The following is an 18,162-nucleotide window of genomic DNA, read 5'->3' as shown; positions in this document are numbered from 1 at the left end:
AATTATAGGCAGCTGAGCCAAACCTGCTACCAGCCCCCGCCACCCCTTCCCTGGATACAGTCTAACAAGCCAGCTACAAATTCCAGATGATCAATTTGCTTAGCTGTGATGGTAATTTAGAAACCCAGTGTTTTGCTTCAAAGTCATTGAGAGGCAATCTCAAATGATAGGCTGTGCTTCATGCACTCTTTGGCAAGAAATTTACTTGGGCTGTCGTGTGTTTCTTGGTTGGGTGTCCAGCAGTTCTGGGCATCAGAAAGGAGCCCTGCACCATTGGTTACTGCTGCACCATGGAATGACTTTCTGGTTCTCCTGCTGCTTGCACCACCACCACATTTTCCCTAGATATAGTTTCTCCATATGAACTGTAATTGTTTTCCAGTACTTTTTTCACAACTCAAGTGGCCATGACAAGTAGGGTGTGTGCTCATATCTGTTAACTCCTTAATTTAATTAATCCTTTCAACGTTTACTGAGCACCTTCTATGTTTTGGGCATTGTGCTGAGTGCTGAAGATTAAAAGTTGAGTCAGAAATAGTCACTGCCCGAATGGAGCCCACAGTCTAGCAAGAAAGAGAGACATACAATGAAAGGATGGCAATGCACTGGACTATCCTGGAAACAGAGACCAGGTGCCATCATGAGATCTGTATTGATCAAGTACATTCTAAAGAACATAAGGCACTTTTCCAAGAGTCATATTTCTTCTATCCTCCCCAATTGGTGGGGCTGCGTAATTGTTGTCTGCAAAGGTTAAATGAAAGCCCATTGATATAGTTTCGCTGTGTCCCCACCCAAATCTCATCTTGAATTGTAGTCCCCACAATTCCCACGTGCCATGGGAGGTAGTGGGAGCACATGCCACACGCTAGTGGGAGGTAATTGAATCATGGGAGCAGGTCTTTCCTATGCTGTTCTCATGATGGTGAGTAAGTCTCATGAGATCTGATGGTTTTATAAAGTGGAGTTCCCCTGCACAAGCTGTCTCTTGCCTGCTGCCATGTAAGACATGCCTTTTGCCTTCTAGCATGATTGTGAGACCTTCCCAGCCACGTGGAACTATGATTCCATTAAACCTTTTATTCTTTATAAATTACCCAGTCTCAGGTATGTCTTTATCAGCAGCGTGAGAATGGACTAATACAGCCATTCATGATAGAATGAGTCTCCAGAAATTCCAGTTTCCCAGTACTCTCTGTATGCTCCCCTACATAGTAGACTCCAAATGAATTGGATTCACTCACCATCCCCTAAAGACACATTGCCCTGCCTTTCTTCTGTTCATGCTCTTGTCTCTGCCTGGAATGCCTCCTTCCTGTTGCTGTGTTTAGAAATGTTGGCAGTACTTCAAGGCCAGGCCCACTTTGCTCCAAGTTCCTGGAGTACTTGGTGCTATTTAGAGTAAGGAGCATAGAGCACGTGGCCTTGCCTGAGTGCTTTAGGTTCAGCTGAGTCCCCACTGTGGACTGTGAACATCACAGGGGCTCACAGTCCCTTGGAGAACATAAAGTGCCCCCATACAATTTTCAGTAACCACTTATTTACTGAATAGGAATATTTCGATACCAAGGATAGAAAACTCAGCTTTGATTTTCCTGGCTGAGCTGTTACCAGGAAATTCCCTAGACTCACACTTTGAATCTCATCACCCCTAAAGTGAGGAGTATTTACAAGCCTAGTGACAGAGTTTCATTATCTGGAGACAAAACCTGGAGGGAGATAAAAAAGCTTTGTTTCTATGTTCTGTTTTCTTAGGGTAGAAACATTCCAAATAATTTTATGCCAGGCCAGAAAAGAAAGCTTTGTATTAAATATGGAGGACCTGCCTCCAAACAGAGGTGTTGACTCTGATCTAATGTCACAGGCATTGCTGTGGAAATTGTTTTGTTACCAGCTTTGTGCAGCCATGGTGGGAGGGTCATTCTATCAGCCCAAGGGTGTTCTAGTCCCACAGCTTGTCAGGAGAGGCTGGTGCGTGGAAACAGAATCCTTCATCCTACAAATCACAGATGTGATCTTGACGGTCATGTTGGTTGGAGTCTTGAGATGCAGGTCCTCAATACCTATTAACCTCACCGGGATATGGTAACCTTTGTCTTCTTTGTCATTTTCATAGTTAACATGGTAACAATGTTTGATAAATAACAATGAGGAGTTAATTCCATTGTGGCATTGAAAGGGAATACACATGGTTTTTAGCTTAAGAGTCCTACAACTTGACAGGAAAAGACAAGAAAAGTGCACATTCCACAGGCACGAAGACAAAGAACAGACACCCCTAATTCCATATGGTTTAGATGCTCTGCACTTTGCTCCTGGCTATGCCAGGTGGTCACTCAGGTTGGTGGGGTCTTGGTGCCTGGGACACCCACCAAGAACCATTTCTGTCTGGTCCTATGACGGTGTTAGATTCTGCAGATAGTCTTGGTTCTGAGAATACCAAAGGGATCAAAACACAGTAAGTAGTCCAAGCCAGTATTGTTGATACCAAGAAATCACTTGGTTAATTGTATTGGCATTTATAGGACATATCGAAGAGTTGGAGGTAATGTAAGTGACGTGGATATCAGGGTGTTGGCAAGTATGATGGGTGGGGATGCTGACTATGTTAGGTTGGAGGATCTCATAGCCTGATTTTAGGATGATGGTCCTGGTTCATGTGGAAGACATATGAAAGGTTAGAACAAAAGTCTACTGAGGGCCAGGCGCAGTAGCTCATGCCTATAATCCCAGCACTTTGGGAGGCCGAGGTGAGTGGACCACCTGAGGTCAGGATTTCAAGACCAGCCTGGCCAACATGGTGAAACCTATCTCTACTAAAAATACAAAAATTGGCCAGGCGTGGTGGCTGGCGCCTGTAATCCCAGCTACTCAGGAGGCTGAGGCAGGAGAATCACTTGAGCTTGGGAGGTGGAGGTTGCAGTGAGCCGAGATCATGCCATTGCACTCCACCCTGGGCAAAAGAGCCAAACTCCATCTCAAAAAAAAAAAAAAAAAAGTCCTCTAATGTGAGGCTCAAAGCATGAGGTCCAGGATTCTAGGCAAGGAGGTTAGGAGTCAACTTCTGGGTTGATGGCTAGAGAGATTCTTCTCAGGTTTCACTGAGGCAGTGAACTTCAGCAGGGTTTTGGAAGAGAAAGGAGCACTTCTTTACTGAGAGGATGAGTGTATGTGAAACAAGGGAAGATGGTGAGCGATGTCTATCTGCTAACTGAGCAGACTGGTCCAGGATGCTACTCTGTCCTTCTGGGGAAAATCTGAAACATTGCCCTTGGTGTCTTACAAACCCTGGAGAAGTCAATGTGTGGGGTGGCACTGTCAACCTAAGAAATGGGCACTTGCCTCTCATTTTAAAACCACCATCAGGATTATTTATTTGGCTTCCTTGGCAGTCAGAGAGAGTTGGCAGCTTACTCCCTTAGCATGGCAGAGTCATGAGGCAGTCTTGAAAATCTGTTGCATTTTAAAAATTGTATTGGAAATTCTGAGATATTTTAATGAGTTTAGAATCAATCCACCTCAGAAAAAGAGGATGCAAGTTTGAAAACCATGCCAGTGTAGCTTTTTAATAGCTAATTATGCTATAGGCAGGGAAATGGTCAGGCAGTGACTCTTAGAATGAATAATGACATTAGATGAAATACAAAACAAATCCATACAGGTTTTATTGGATTGGAAGTAAGAGACAGAGAGAGGCTGAAAATTTACCCAAATCTGATTAGGGAAATAAAACCTCAGACAGAAAAATGATGGATGGTGTGAGCTGTTTAACTTGAGTCCCTTAGAGAGGTAACGTCCTCAGAGAATGTACCACAGAGTTTCAGAGCTGAAGGGAGTTCAGGCATTTAATCCAGATGCTCATTTTTACAGATGAGAAAACTGAGGCTTAAGGGAACAAACAATGTGACCAAGGTCTTACCAGCTGATAAGGGATAGAGTTTAAGTTTTTGTTTGTTTGTTTGTTTTTGAGACAGGGTCTCACTCTGTTACCCAGGCTGGAGTGCAGTGGTGCCATCTCATCTCACTACAACCTCTGCCTTCTGGTTTCAAGTGATTCTTATGCCTCAGCCTCCCGAGCAGCTGGGATTACAGGTGCCTGCCACCACACCCGGCTAATTTTTGTATTTTTAGTGGAGACAGCATTTCACCATGTTGGTCAGGCTGTTCTCAAACTCCTGACCTCAAATGATCCACCCACCTCAGCCTCCCAAAGTGCTGGGATTACAGGTGTGAGCCACCGTGGTTGGCCAGAGTTTAAATTTGAATCCAGATCTTTTTTTTTGAGACAGGCTCTCACTCTGAGGCTCAGGCTGGAGTACAGTGGCATGATCATTGCTTACTGCAGCCTTGACCTCCTAGGCTCAAGTGATCCTCCCACCTCAGCCTTCCAAGTAGTTGGGAGAATAGGCATGCACCACCATGCCTGGATAATGTTTTTTATCTTTTATTTTTTTGAAGAGAGAGGGTCTCACTATGTTGCCCAGGCTGATCTTGGACTCCTAGGCTCAAGCGATCCTCCCACCTTGGTCTCCCAAAGTGCTGGGATTACAGGTGTGAGCTGCTGCTCCCGGCTGAATCTAGATCTTCTGACTGTCGAAAAGTTTGAGGCCATTTGATGAATCACAGTGCTCAGCCCATTGAGAGACCTACCGGCGAAACGTGCTCAATTAATATTTATCAGGGTCCATGAATCAGTTTTCTTTGTCATCCAAGCCCCTGTGTCACCTGTCAGGCACTTGGGGATCCCAGCAGCCGAGTAGCTAATACCATGCAATGTACCATCTTGTGTCTTTTAGTCTTTTCAGTGGACAGCAGGATACTGGTCTGGATCCTGGTTCCCTTGGTTCTCAGATGAGGCTCTCAATGTCAAGGTTGACTCATTTGACTCTGTTCCACGTGCGTCTCCCTTGCAGACCCCTTAGTGCACCTGAAATGCTGTCAGCTCAGCTCCACCGATCAGCGTCATCACTTTCCCACAGCCACAAGCCAGAGAGCCTGCAGAAATGTTTGTCTTCCTGTGCCCTTTATTTTGAACATGGAATCAGTCCTAAATTCAGGCTCGTCTTAAACTGTGCATTCAGCATTGTGTTTACTATTTTTCAGGCCACAGTCATAGACCAGGAATTCATTGTTTTCCCAGCTACCTCTTTTGCACTCTTTTTTCTCTGCTATGGATCTGACCAGAGCATAGTTTTTCATTAGGTCTGAATGTGAGTTTCCACTCCCTTTTGGATCAAGTCTAAGATTTCATTGTGCACCTTTTCTTATCTTTTCATCTTTTATATTGTATTTCAATATCTTTCCACCTCAAAGAGTAATAATCTATGGAGGCATCTTGGACACCCAGGGAGTAAAATGTGGTGTGTTTATATACAAACTGGTCCTCCCACAGTGACTGGCAGATTTCTTGTCTAGTTCAAGAGACAATCATGTATCTTTCCTGACATTTCTTAAAAGGGACCTTTAGAAAATGACAAGCAGTTAACCTTCCATTTATGGTACTTTATCATCTTTGTTTTGATAAAAATGACTTATTTTAAAAAGGTTCAAAGTAGCATTCTATTTTCCATGCAGTCTGTTTTTGTGGTTGAAGATGGTTTTAGATTTTTGAAAGCTTTTAAGTCCTCATAAAGGTATGTTGGAATGTAATATGGCCATAGTTTTCCTGAGATGCCACTCCTTTAATCATAATGATCAAACAAGAATTCTGAGGTTTTGGCTTCTGGTTGAAGATCAAGGAACGGATGAAGATCTGTTAGAAGTTGGGCACATAGAAGGTGGTCAGTGACTGGTGGTGAGGAAACCCACAATACTGTGTATGACATGCTCAGGGCAGATCTGGGATGCCACAAAGCCCTGACCTGAATTTTGCTTTTCCCTCTCAAATCTCCCAAATGCTTTCTCATTATTTAATTCTGACAATATTGATTAAGGATTAACTGAATTTCAGGTGCTATATTAGGCGCTAGGGATTCAAACTTGAATAACATCCTATTTATACTGCAAGCACAAATCAATTCCAGATGGATTTCAGCTTTAATTATAAAAGGTAAGTGAATAAAACTTTTAGAATATAGGTGACCATTTTATGAACTTGGAATAGGCAAATATTTTTTATTTTAAAAAAGCAGGACCTGGCTGGGCATGGTGGCTCACCCTTGTAATCCCAGATTTTTGGGAGGCTGAGGTGGACCGATCACTTGAAGACAGGAGTTTGAGACCAGCCCGGCCAACTGAGCGAAACCCTGTCTCTAATAAAAACACAAAAAATTAGCCAGGTGTGATGTCATGCACCTGTACTCCCAGCTACTTGGGAGGCTGAGGCAGGAGAAATGCTTGAACCCAGGAGGCAGAGGTTGCAGTGAGCTGAGATTGCCCACTGCACTCTAGCCTGCATGACAGAGTGAGACTCGACTCAAAAAAAAAAAAGAATTAAAAGATTAAAAAAAAAAGTGGGACCTAGAAAGGAATGGATAAAGGAAAACAATTTGACTATATTAAGTTTAAATTTTTTGTTTATCAAAAGATATCATAGAGAGTGAAGATATAGGTGAAGAAGACAGGAACAGATCTGCCATACATATGAATCCTTTCCACAAAGCACTCATGTTCAGAACATATAAAGAACTCTTACAAATCAATAAGAAAAAGAAACACAATAGAAAAAATGGGCAAAATACTTGAATAGGCACTTCTCAAAAGCACTTATCTGCGTGGCCAATAAATGTGAAAATTTGCTAAACTTAGTACTCAGGGAAATGCCAGTTAAAACCACAGTGAAATGCTAGTACCAATACACCAGAAGTGCTAAAAGGAAACAGACCAAAAATACCAAAGGTTGGTGAGGATGCAGAGCAACTAGTTCTCTCATACAGTGTTCATGAGTATACATTCGTAATTTGGAAACCACTTTGGAAAACTGTTTGGCCTTATCTACTAAAGTGGAAAAAATGCTGAATTCTGACCCATAAATGTCAGTCCTAGGCAGATATACATGCCCAAGAAAAAGTGTACATATGATCCATTGCAATGGGTTGAATGGAGAGTAACTAGGGAGAAAAGAAATAGAGACACAAAGTATGCATTATTCTTTTGAGACATCTGGCTGTCCAGGGTGGGAGAGATGGGGACGCAAGAGGGAAACTCTAGATTGAAGGAGGGCTTCTGTAAGAGAGATATGCTCAAAAGATAAAGGTTCAAAATATAGGAGAGGCCAGGTGTGGTGGCTCACACCTGTAATCCCAGCACTTTGGGAAGCTGAGGCTGGCAGATCACTTGAGCTCAGGAGTTCAAGACCAGCCTGGGTAACATGGTGAAACCCCATCTCTACTAAAAATACAAAAATTAGCTGGGCACGGTCATGCATACCTGTAATCCCAGCTACTTGGGAGGCTGAGGCAGGAGGAAGCTTTGAGCCTGGGAGGTTGCAATGAGCCAAGATCGTGTCATTGCACTCCAGCCTGAGCAACAGGAGTGAAACCCTGTTTCAAAAAAAAAAAAAAAAAAAGAGAGAATAGAATTGACTTATGAGATAAATTCCCAGATGAGAAGAGATTCTAAGTTAAAAAACAAAGGTGTTTGAGTGAATTGATGGAAGAACATGACACCTGGCAGATTAGGAAGAAATGAGAATTAATATAGATATGCAAACGTTGTATGTGTGGAGGGAATTTTCTGTGGATAGCATCTATTTTGGTGAAGTAAGATGTGAGATGATTTACAAAGTGAAATAGACAAATATTACCTTAGGGACTGAAGAAAGTGGTGATGTTTTGGAATAGCCACTATGTGAGAATGGGAGATAAGTGATCTAGGAAGGTAAGACAGTTGAGTGTCCTACAGGATACAGTTGTGGTAGGAGAGCCTGTGGTTGCAGTGGCACCAACTTAGACTCTGACATGCTTTCCTTTAGGAAACATGCCAAGAACATGCTGAAGCACTGCACTGCCAACTGTGGGGGATCCACAGAAGGTGGAAAGTTGTGTCGGTCCAAGGTTAAGGGTTTGTAGTGAGGGTGCTACAGAAGGTCGGGGGGAGTTCATGTGAGTTGAGTATTTTGGGAAAAGAAAGAGATGCTTTTGGAAATTGGGTTGGATAGGAAAGGATCCAGCGAACAGGCAACCTACAGAGTGAGAGAAAATTTTTGCAATTTATCCATTTGACAAAGGCCTAATATCCAGGTCTACAAGGAACTTAAAACAAATTTACAAGAAAAAAAAACCATTAAAAAGTGGGCAAAGGGACATGAACAGACACTTCTCAAAAGAAGACATTAATGCAGCCAACAAACATACAAAAAAATAAAAGCTCAACATCACTGATCATTAGAGAAATGCAAATCAAAACCACAATGAGATACCATCTCATACCAGTCAGAATGGCGATTATTGAAAAGTAAAGAAAAAACAGATGCTGGTGAAGTTGCAGAGAAATAGGAACGCTTTTACACTGTTGGTGGGAATGTAAATTAGTTCAATCATTGTGGAAGATGGTGGGGCAATTCCTCAAAGACCTAGAACCAGAAATACCATTTGACCTAGCAATCCCATTACTGGGTATATACCCAAAGGAATATAAATCATTCTGTTACAAAGATACATGTATATGTATGTTCATTGCAGCACTATTCACAATAGTAAAGACATGAAATCAGCCCAAATGCCCATCAGTGATAGACTGGATAAAGAAAATGAGGTAAAATTCCACATTGGAAAAAATTCCACATTGGAAAAAAAAATTCCACATACACCATGGAATACTATGCAGCCATAAAAGGAACACAATCATGTCCTTTACAGGGACATAGATGGAGATGGAAGCTATTATCCTCCGCAAACTAACACAGGAACAGAAAACCAAACACCACATGTTCTCATTTATAAGCGGGAACTGAACAATGAGAACACATGGACACAGGGAGGGGAAAAACACACACTAGGGCCTGTTGGGGGATTGGGGTCGGCAGGGAGGACATTAGGAAGAATAGCTAATGCAAGTTGGGCCTAATACCTAGGTGATGGGTTGATAGGTGCAGCAAACCACCATGGCACACATTTACCTATGTAACAAACCTGCACATCCTGCACATGTACCCTGGAACTTAAAATGAAAATAAAAATAAATAATAAAAAAAGATTCATAGTAATGCAAAAGATGATGAATAAATGGCAAACAGACCAGCTGAAAAACTGAAGGTCTGATGGGATGTCATGACAAGAAAGTAGACTGGACCTGAGGGAATGAGCTGGCCAGAAGGAATAAGGGCTTCGGCCAGAAGTGGGCATTTTGGCCTTTGCTTTCACATGATGATAAGGTCCAGGGTATGGCTGTGAGAATGGGTGAGAGTGGTGATTCTCCTTGAGCTCAAGAGGTTAAGGAGCTTTGCACCCACTGTTGGCTAGGTCATCTTTTGGACTCGGAGGCTGGCAGGATGATGACGGGAGCAGGAGAGGAGAGAAAGACCAGGAGAAAGAGACTGAACTTCTCAGTTGAGTTAGGGGCAGTGACCAGGTGCTCGGTGACAAGAGTGCAAGGAAAATCAAAGGTGACAGGACTGGGATGCAGGAGTTTCAGAGGAAAAAGTGTTTTCACCTGCAGGTACCAGGGGTGAGGGCTTGAAGAGCTGTAGGGAAGAGGAGTGATGTACAGCCTAATGCCAGATCATGTGGAATGAAGGGGTTCAGAAGAAAGGAGAGTTTCTGAACTTAAGAGGGTCCTTATCCCCAGGATTTCTCCAGGGCTAGTCCATAATCATGCTGACATTCAGCACAAGAAGAAGGCATGTGACTTCTGAGAACAGGTGGCTCCTGTGCAGTTCACACAGCAGTAGGCAAGTAAAAAAGTATTCCAGAGAAGAATCACACTTGGGGTAAAATCCTGGAACATCACCACTTTTTTCAGTCCCCAGCCTAATCTTTGTCCATTTCACTTTGCAAATCAACTCACATCTTCGCCAAAATAGATGCTATTTTCCACATATAGAATATATGCATATCTGCATTAATTCTCATTTCTTCCTAAATCTGCCAGGGTGACATGTTCTTCCATTGATTCAGTCAAACATCTCTGTTTTTGTTGTTGTTGTTGTTTGTTTGTTTTTGATGGAGTCTCACTGTGTCACACAAGCTGGAGCGCAATGGTGTAATCTCGGCTCACTGCAACCTCCACCTCCCAGGTTCAAGTGATTATCCTGCCTCAGCCTCCCGAATAGCTGGGATTACAGGTGCCTGCCACCATGCTTGGCTGATTTTTATATTTTTAGTAGAGACGGGGCTTCACTGTGTTGGCCAGGCTGGCCTTGAACTCCTGACCTCAAGCGATCCTCCTGCCTTGTCCTCCCAAAGTGGTGTGATTACAAGCATGAGCCACTGTGCCCGGCCCATCTCTGTTTTTTAACTTAGAATCTCTTCTCATCTTGTGCTGCTGTGCTGTACTGCAGTGCTTAGCACCGACCATTCTCCCAAAGGTCTTCTCCTTCTTATTCTAATGAAATGTACTGTATGTACAGTACAGTAATGTAATGTATGTACAGGGCGCACATCCATGTGTGTGTGTGCATCTGTGTATATGTATATACAATGTGCATATACATGTATTTGCACACATGTATTGGTATTATATATGAATGTACATATACACACATATATGATCTCATTGAGTTTCTTAACATCACCTAAGTCAACCAAGTATTGTACCCACTTTAGAGGTATGGAAAATGAGGCTTAACTAGGTGTCTTGTATGAGAGTGGAGTGGGTGATGGGGCTAGGGTTTGAACCTGGGCCTTCTGGTTCATCCGGGCTAAGTCACTAAAAAACATTAAATGCATGTACGTTGCTTCAGTGGGTTATATTTTATGTGAAACAGGCCCTTGATTGTTTTGACCATGCACTGCAATATATGTTAAAGTAGTCCTAAAATGAAAAGAACAAACCAACACAAAACCAAATCCATTGGCCCATATCTTTTTCTCTTTCTGGTATCTCTGGATATCTGCACTTGACTGGGAAGAAGCGAGAGAAATCAGTTTTCCCTCTGATCAGCAATAATTTATTGACCTGAAGATGCAGTGAACTGGTGTGAACACTTAATCCATACTATGCATCATCACACATTAATAAGGCCACTTTGCCACTTTCTGACATGCAAAAGTGGCTCGATTTGAATGAATTACGGTGATTTTAAAAGCAAAGGTTCTGCAGGGTGGCCTCTTTTGAACGTATCCTACATAAATGGCTTTGGTTTTAAGGGAAATAAAATCCACTTTGAGAACCTGGAGTAGTATGGTCGTTCAGTTCTGAATATATTGTGAAATGGTTTACAAGCTGATGGAGCAGGGATACCTGGAGCTGTGTTCACTTACATTCCAATTCAATCCCTTTCCTGAATCTGCTGGAGATTTTATTACCACTTAGAAACGCTGACATTCTGCAAATTGCATGGTGAACCCTTAATGATTTCTCAAACAAGAGTGAGGTAATCTTCACAGTAATTTTAAATATTTCAGAGGTCAAGGGGGGCATTTATGGTTTCCTTTATCATGGAGCAAAATGACTTTTTCAGTCAATCATTTAAGCCACGAGTTATGTACACTATGCATATTATCACATAGGAATCTGCTCTTTGTGCTCCTTTTTGTAGGTGCTTTGGGTATTTGTCAGGAAGACAGGAAAGTCAGACCAGATGGCATGAGTTATTATTGGAAACAGATCTACTGATTCATGTGTGCTTTTCTTCTTTTTTCCTTCCTCCACCCTGTCTTCGGTTCTATCAGCGAAAACAGTAATTGGCTATCTGGGAAAAAAAAAAAGGAGGAAATTGATTCTCTTGGAATGGCTGACTGAGTAAATGAAAAGGTGCTTCTCCTTTTTGAGATGACCAGATGTGTGCTTTGTTCTAGGTTCTTATTGAATGTATTAGCTTTTGTGCATATTGTGATGGGGTGCTGATACTGAGAAGGGAAATTTGAATGCACTTTGGTGACTTAGAATTTCCATGTTAAGTGTCTCCAAGGGGGAGGCTTAGAGAGATTAGGTGTCTTCTTTTTTCCTTTTTTTGGAAAACCTCTTTATGAATAGAAAGTGTTCATTAGGTCATTTTGTAAAATTTCGGAAAGCAAAAGTAAGGTACATGTGTACCTTACTCATCCAGTGCCTCCATGTGATAAGATGCTTTTGGATAATAATGATATTGATAAAACAATCATTTGTAGCACTGTTTGAGCACTAATATGATTCTGAGAGGGGCTTGGATTTTTCAGATTATTGTCAAGACAAGAAAGAGGCATTGCTCCATGAGGCAGAATTCCATTGTCCACCTACACCAGATGGTGGCTGAATTTGTAGCTTTAGGAGTTGCTCTCAGAATCCCATCTCCATACACTTCCAATATCTTTATTTACAATAGTCGTAAGGGGAGTGTCAGAGCAAGGCCAGCAAAGTTGGGGACCTGAGCTTGCCTGCAGGTACAAAAGCTACTACCTTAGGGTACTTCTTGCCAAGGTTTTTTGGCCAGAGCCAGGAAGGAGGAGTGTGGTGGGTTGGCTTCTTAACACCATCTAAACATTTCCTAAATACTTTCTCTGCCTGGAAACATTCAAGAAATCAAACCCCCATTTCCCTGGGGTCTGAATATAATTTGAATAAGAGAGGAGAGGGAATTGAGGTAGGGTAGTTGGGGGAGGACAATATTGTAGAAAAATACCTCTGCAATTGTTTTATCTCTGTCTATCTTAACAGAAAGCTGACCTGTGAGGGCTTCTTTAGGGTCCTCTCCGATTTGGATCCCATCTCCCCTCCCCAGCTGCAGTTCTTTTTGAACTTTGAGCCATCTTATGTGTATACAAGCTACAGTGTCATCTTGAGTCAATGGTGGCAAACCAAGCTTCCCTGCCTTCAATCAGAAGACACTTCCTATTTGAACAACTCTGCAGGATCTCACGCTATTTTCCTCCCTGGGTGGTACCATTTGCTATAATGGGGGCAGGCATACAATGGATCTCGGCCACTCTCAGTAGAATCGGCCAACTCCCATATTAGAATGAGGTTTTATCTCCCTGGAGAATCTGCCTATGTTGGGGCAGCCATATGTGTGTTTTTGAATCGAGGAGGCCTGAGCCACTCATTCACATTTGTTTAATCCAAATGCAGGCCTCTCTGAGTAGGCGGTGGCTGCGGGGGAGATATTTGCATTTCTGACCTGCTGCATGCCTTTGCTGAATGAAATTCATATAATTACTACACACCATGACTTCCTCTAGAGTTGTATCCGTTCTGGTTGGCTTTTTTTCTTCCTCCACTTCATCATCATCCAATTAATTAACAGTTGCCATGGTGACTGTTGCCATGGCAGCATACAATTCTCCCAAAGGGCTTCTCATTCATATTCTAATGAAATACATGCACATGGCTGGGTGGCTGGAAAAAGTGGTCAGGAGAATTCAAGAAGAATGGAGGAAGAAATAAAAGGGGGTTACTTTGTTCTTTTGCCCTGCCCTATCTAGCTTTGTCTTTAGCCTACTTTATCTTAGGAAGAGGATGCTTTTCTTTATTGTTTTTCTTATAGAAATGCCTGGCTGTTCTCAGGGTGCATCATATTTTTAGTAAAGTAGTCTTTTTATGCCTTAGGGCCATGCTCTTCTCTCATTTTTTTCATCCTTCATAAGGTGAGGGGCACATTGATTTTCCTCTGCTGTTTAGTCTGACAGGCCTGCTGGTGAGATTTCTAATGGATTCTCTGTAGGCCAAGTAAAGGAACCAAAGCTTTGTCATTTACAACAATTGGCAGCTTCCACCTCTCAAAGGAAGATCATATCTGTCACCTGTCCACATGTGACTTCCCAGGAAGCAATGGTTCTAATAAGGTTCTTAACTACCCTTGCAAATCTGTTCATGGATTGTGTTTTAGAGCCGAACCAGGTGTCCGCTCGCCGGGTGCAGCAAGGCCAAACACTGACATCGGGATTGCAGCAAGAAAAAGTGAGGCATTTAGTTGCCAGGTGCCAAGCAAGGAGGACCAGGCAGCTAATGCCTAAGTCCTGACCTCCCTGATAGCTTGCAGATAAGGGATTTTAAAGGCAGGGCTAAATTTCAGAAAAGCAGAAGTTACAGGCAAAGTCATAAATCAATACACAGAGGTTGTATATTGGTTTTGGCCTAAAAGGGCGGGATACCTTGAGCAGGAGAGCTTATAGATTGTAAGTAGATTTCAAAGATTCTGATTTGATTAAGGAAGAGAAGATTTGTTTAAAAATTTGGGGTCAGCAGAAAAGAATGTTAGCTGTGGCTTCTGGGTGTGACTTTCTCCAGGCCCCTCAGGAAGAAATTTCAAACCAAGAACTGTGGTCAAAGTTTACCTTTTAGTTCCCCATCATCTGAGGTCTACTTGCCAGCAGATCTCTTTGGTGGGGGTCCGGGTTTCTGAAAAACAATTCAGGGACATATATTAAGATGTTATCTTTAGTTTCTACAGGGAATCAAACCTCCCATGATTCTAGCTGCCTTGGGTATTGTTTTAAGCTACTATTACCTTCTTGCTTATCAAGTTGCTTATTTATTTCTCAAGGCCAGCTAGGTGCCTGGAATTTCCCTTGAAGGAACCCAAGATTTTCTTTTATTTTCATGCTTGGAGGCCCAGCAGGCCCCTAAGAGGGGGTACTGGTTTTGTCTCAATTACTTATGTATGTGAGACAGCCAAGTGGAAAGGGGTCCCCGGGAAAACTCTAGCTGGCCTGTGCACTGCGGTGGAGTCACAGAAGCTTGCGCCATTTGCAGTGGGGCGGAGCTTGGCCCCTCCTCTTCCTGGGTGAAACCTGGAATTTAATCTGTGAGGCAGGAAGCACACTATCAGTACGCTGGCTTTGTGGAGAGTCCCTGTTTTCCCTTTTTTTTTTTCCCTCCCTTTTGTCCAATAAGTACCATTTTTATCACCCTTCAAAGTATCTGTGAGCCTAATATTTCATGGCCATGTGACAAGGACCTCGTCCTTAGTTGAACTAAGGGAAAAGTCCTACAACACTTGTTTAATGTCTTGCCATACTCATTCGCTTTCTCATTTCCTCCAGAAAGAATGAAAAATTTCCAGGAGTCTTCTTCCATCCACATATCCCTGGCATGTTGACCTGACTAAGGTGACCTTAGCCCAGGACCACTGTTGGATTGGAATGCCTTCATTTTGGCCCGCCTCCCTCCTCAGACTCTCTGCTGCAGTTCCGTTCTGGTCTGCTTCCCTCTGCTTCTCTTCCTGCCTCCAGGCCCTACCCCTGTGCAGGCATCTTCCACAAAGCTGACAGAAGATGACGATTCAACATGAGATTTGGGTGGGGACAAACATCCAAACTATATCAGCTTCTTTCCAAAAGAAATGCAATTGTCTTAAATGCCCTCCTTAGACACCTCATCAAATAACCAGGGAAGATCAACCACCAAAAAAGAGAAGAGACTGGGAGTTGCCCTGTCCACGGACAGAATTTTTATCTATTCTTCTGAGGGTGACTCGAAGAGATTGTTTGGGGGACTTTATTTGCATCATAACACAACTTTTGTTCCTGTGTAGCTCTGCCCTTCCTCTGCTGGCTGCCTCTTGCCTCTTGGACCTATGCATCTCTCCCCTGTGAAGAGAGTTGTAAGCATCAACCATCTGGCCCCTCTCTGAGTTCATATTTTCTATGACTCTCAATTTTTTCTCCTATTAATCTGCCTTTTGTCATTTGATTTTCAGTGAACCTTCAGAGGGCAAAAGGAAAGTTTTCTCCCTCAGCCCCTATGTAGATAATCCAGGGGCTCCATTTTGGGAAATACTGGCCCAAAGGGAAGCCCAAATTCTTAGCGTGTTATGCAAAGTCCATTACAATCTGATTCCAATCTGTTTTTGCCTTTTTAACTTCTAGTAATGATTCCTCCTCAGATTTTTCACCTCAGTGCTTGCCTTGTGTTCTAATTGTACCATATTTTTCATTATTCCTCTCACCATACTGCACGCAACTAAAACTCCAAGCCTTTGCTCAAACTCTTCTTTTGTCTGAATGATCCCGCTCTCTCTGATCCTGGTCAGACTTCTCCTCAGTTCAATGCCACCTCCTTCCTGAAGCCTCCCAATCTTTCTCAGGTAGAACCGTTCCTTCCCTGTGTCCCATAGCACTTTTAAGGCCAATGCTTGTCCTTACCACATTTGATTTTAATTCTCTCTTTTAGGATCTGTATTCCTTGCGCTTTGAAGATTCAGGGCTGGGGAAAGAAAAGTGGCAATTATTTAGCACCTACTAAGTATTGTTTATGGTGCCAATGAACTATTCTCCTCATCATAAACTTCTTTTTTATTAACAATAACAACAATGACAACAAAATAACTGAAATGAGTCCTTCATTCCAGGTAGTGTACCAAGAAATTTATATGCATATTCTCAATATTCATGGCATTATAAAACTGCCATTATGATCTACCTTTCCTTACAGAAAATGAAGGAGCTTAATGTACTCAAAGTTGATACTTAGTAAATGGTGCAGTTGGAATTTATCCAAAATTGTCTGACTCTAGAGCCTGCTTGGATGATCCTGCCTCTCATTGTTACTGAATTTTAAGGTGGAGAAACTTGCTTGAGGGTACCCAGGAACAGAGAGCCAGGGCTGCTGGATTCCCAGGTCTGGGGGAAGATACTCTTCAAACTTGGAACCTGCAACTCCTCATGTAATTCCTGACATATGGTTCATTGAATTGAAGTAGACCTGTTGAGTACTAACATGACTCTCATTTTGACTCAGAGAAGTGACTTATCTATCCAAGGTAATGTAGTTAGAAAGAGTCTTAGTTGAGACTCCAACACAGATGTTTTTACGATCAAGTGAAATTCTCACCTTGTCAAATATGCCTCCTCTATGCTATGGACAATCGGATGTGTATTTGGGATTCTGGCCACCATTTACAGCATTGTTTCAAGGGAAAACATATATCCTGAGGTCGTTTTCAAGACTGTTAGAGTCAATTCTTAGAACTTGGGCTAAGTCAAGAGACTGTAAAATAGGCATGCCACAGCTCTGTTCTCACCAGCAGTAGCATTTGTATCCAGATCCATGTAGGTATCTGCAAAATATTTATGGTCTTGGAATGGAGTTTCAGTTACATGTTTGGTACTTTGTCCAAAAGACAATATTTGGAAGTGGATTCTATAGCACCAGGCAGCTGATGAAGGAAGGAGATGTTTTCTCACCTAATTTTCACAAATGGTTTCTGGAATCTCACCTTCAAACCCCTTGACAAACACAGTTCTGCCTGCACTCTCAGAGGATATGAAAAAAAAAATCATGCAATTAACCCCATATGTTCAGCTTTGGAGACCACCTGGGTAACAGCTCCTAGCCAGAGCTTAGTATGCCAGGCACTCTCTGATGAGGGGTCTGACCATTTTCTTTTCCTAGGAATTGAATAAGTCGGTGATCCATCTGTGTATCAAGTGTCTGAAGTCAGCAGAACCTCTGATAGTTAGTGCCCAAGCCTTCTTTTTACCCTCTGTCCCATTGCAAAGCAACTAACCCCATCCTGGGATAGCTGTGAGCTGTGGCTGCAGCTTTGCTGTGTCTGGTCTTTTGGGGGATAAATGGCTGGTGGCTCTGTCCCAGGGTGAAGCTCGTGCTGGGGTTGGGTGGGGTGTCACAGGGTGCTGAAGAGAGAGAAGCCCCCTGTGTGTATAGTGGAGTTCCATTGATTTCCACCTCGTCCATCACCCCAGTGCGCCTGCCACCAGCTGCAACATGCAAGTGTGCCCTGCTGAGGTGCGAGGGGACGGTGTTGTGAAAAATTCATCTCTTGGATGATTCACTGGACCCCTGCTTCCTGATCCACTCCTGCGCTCCTCACCCCACACGTTTATCGGCAGGAATATCAAGGTATCAGGTTTTAAAGAGGTGGAAGTCAGAGAGCAAAATTATTAACCTCCACGTCAATTCTAATTAATGCAGCAAGCCACCTGGATATTTAGTGACTGGAAATGAAATCAATTTGAGTTTTCAAATTTAATTTACATACAGCTGGTATGATAAATCAGTAACACATTGCTAGGTAATTCACTTCTCTGTAGTTCAGGGGAAGGATTTCTGTCCTCACTACTATCTGGGTATTTTACAAATCCTGACATTAATCCAGAGCTTTGGCCTTCCAAAGAAGGGCATGCT

Source organism: Hylobates moloch, unplaced genomic scaffold (genome assembly GCF_009828535.3).
Source record: "Hylobates moloch isolate HMO894 unplaced genomic scaffold, HMol_V3 SCAFFOLD_22, whole genome shotgun sequence".
Taxonomy (NCBI): Eukaryota; Metazoa; Chordata; class Mammalia; order Primates; family Hylobatidae; genus Hylobates; species Hylobates moloch.
This window is presented reverse-complemented; position numbering follows the sequence as displayed.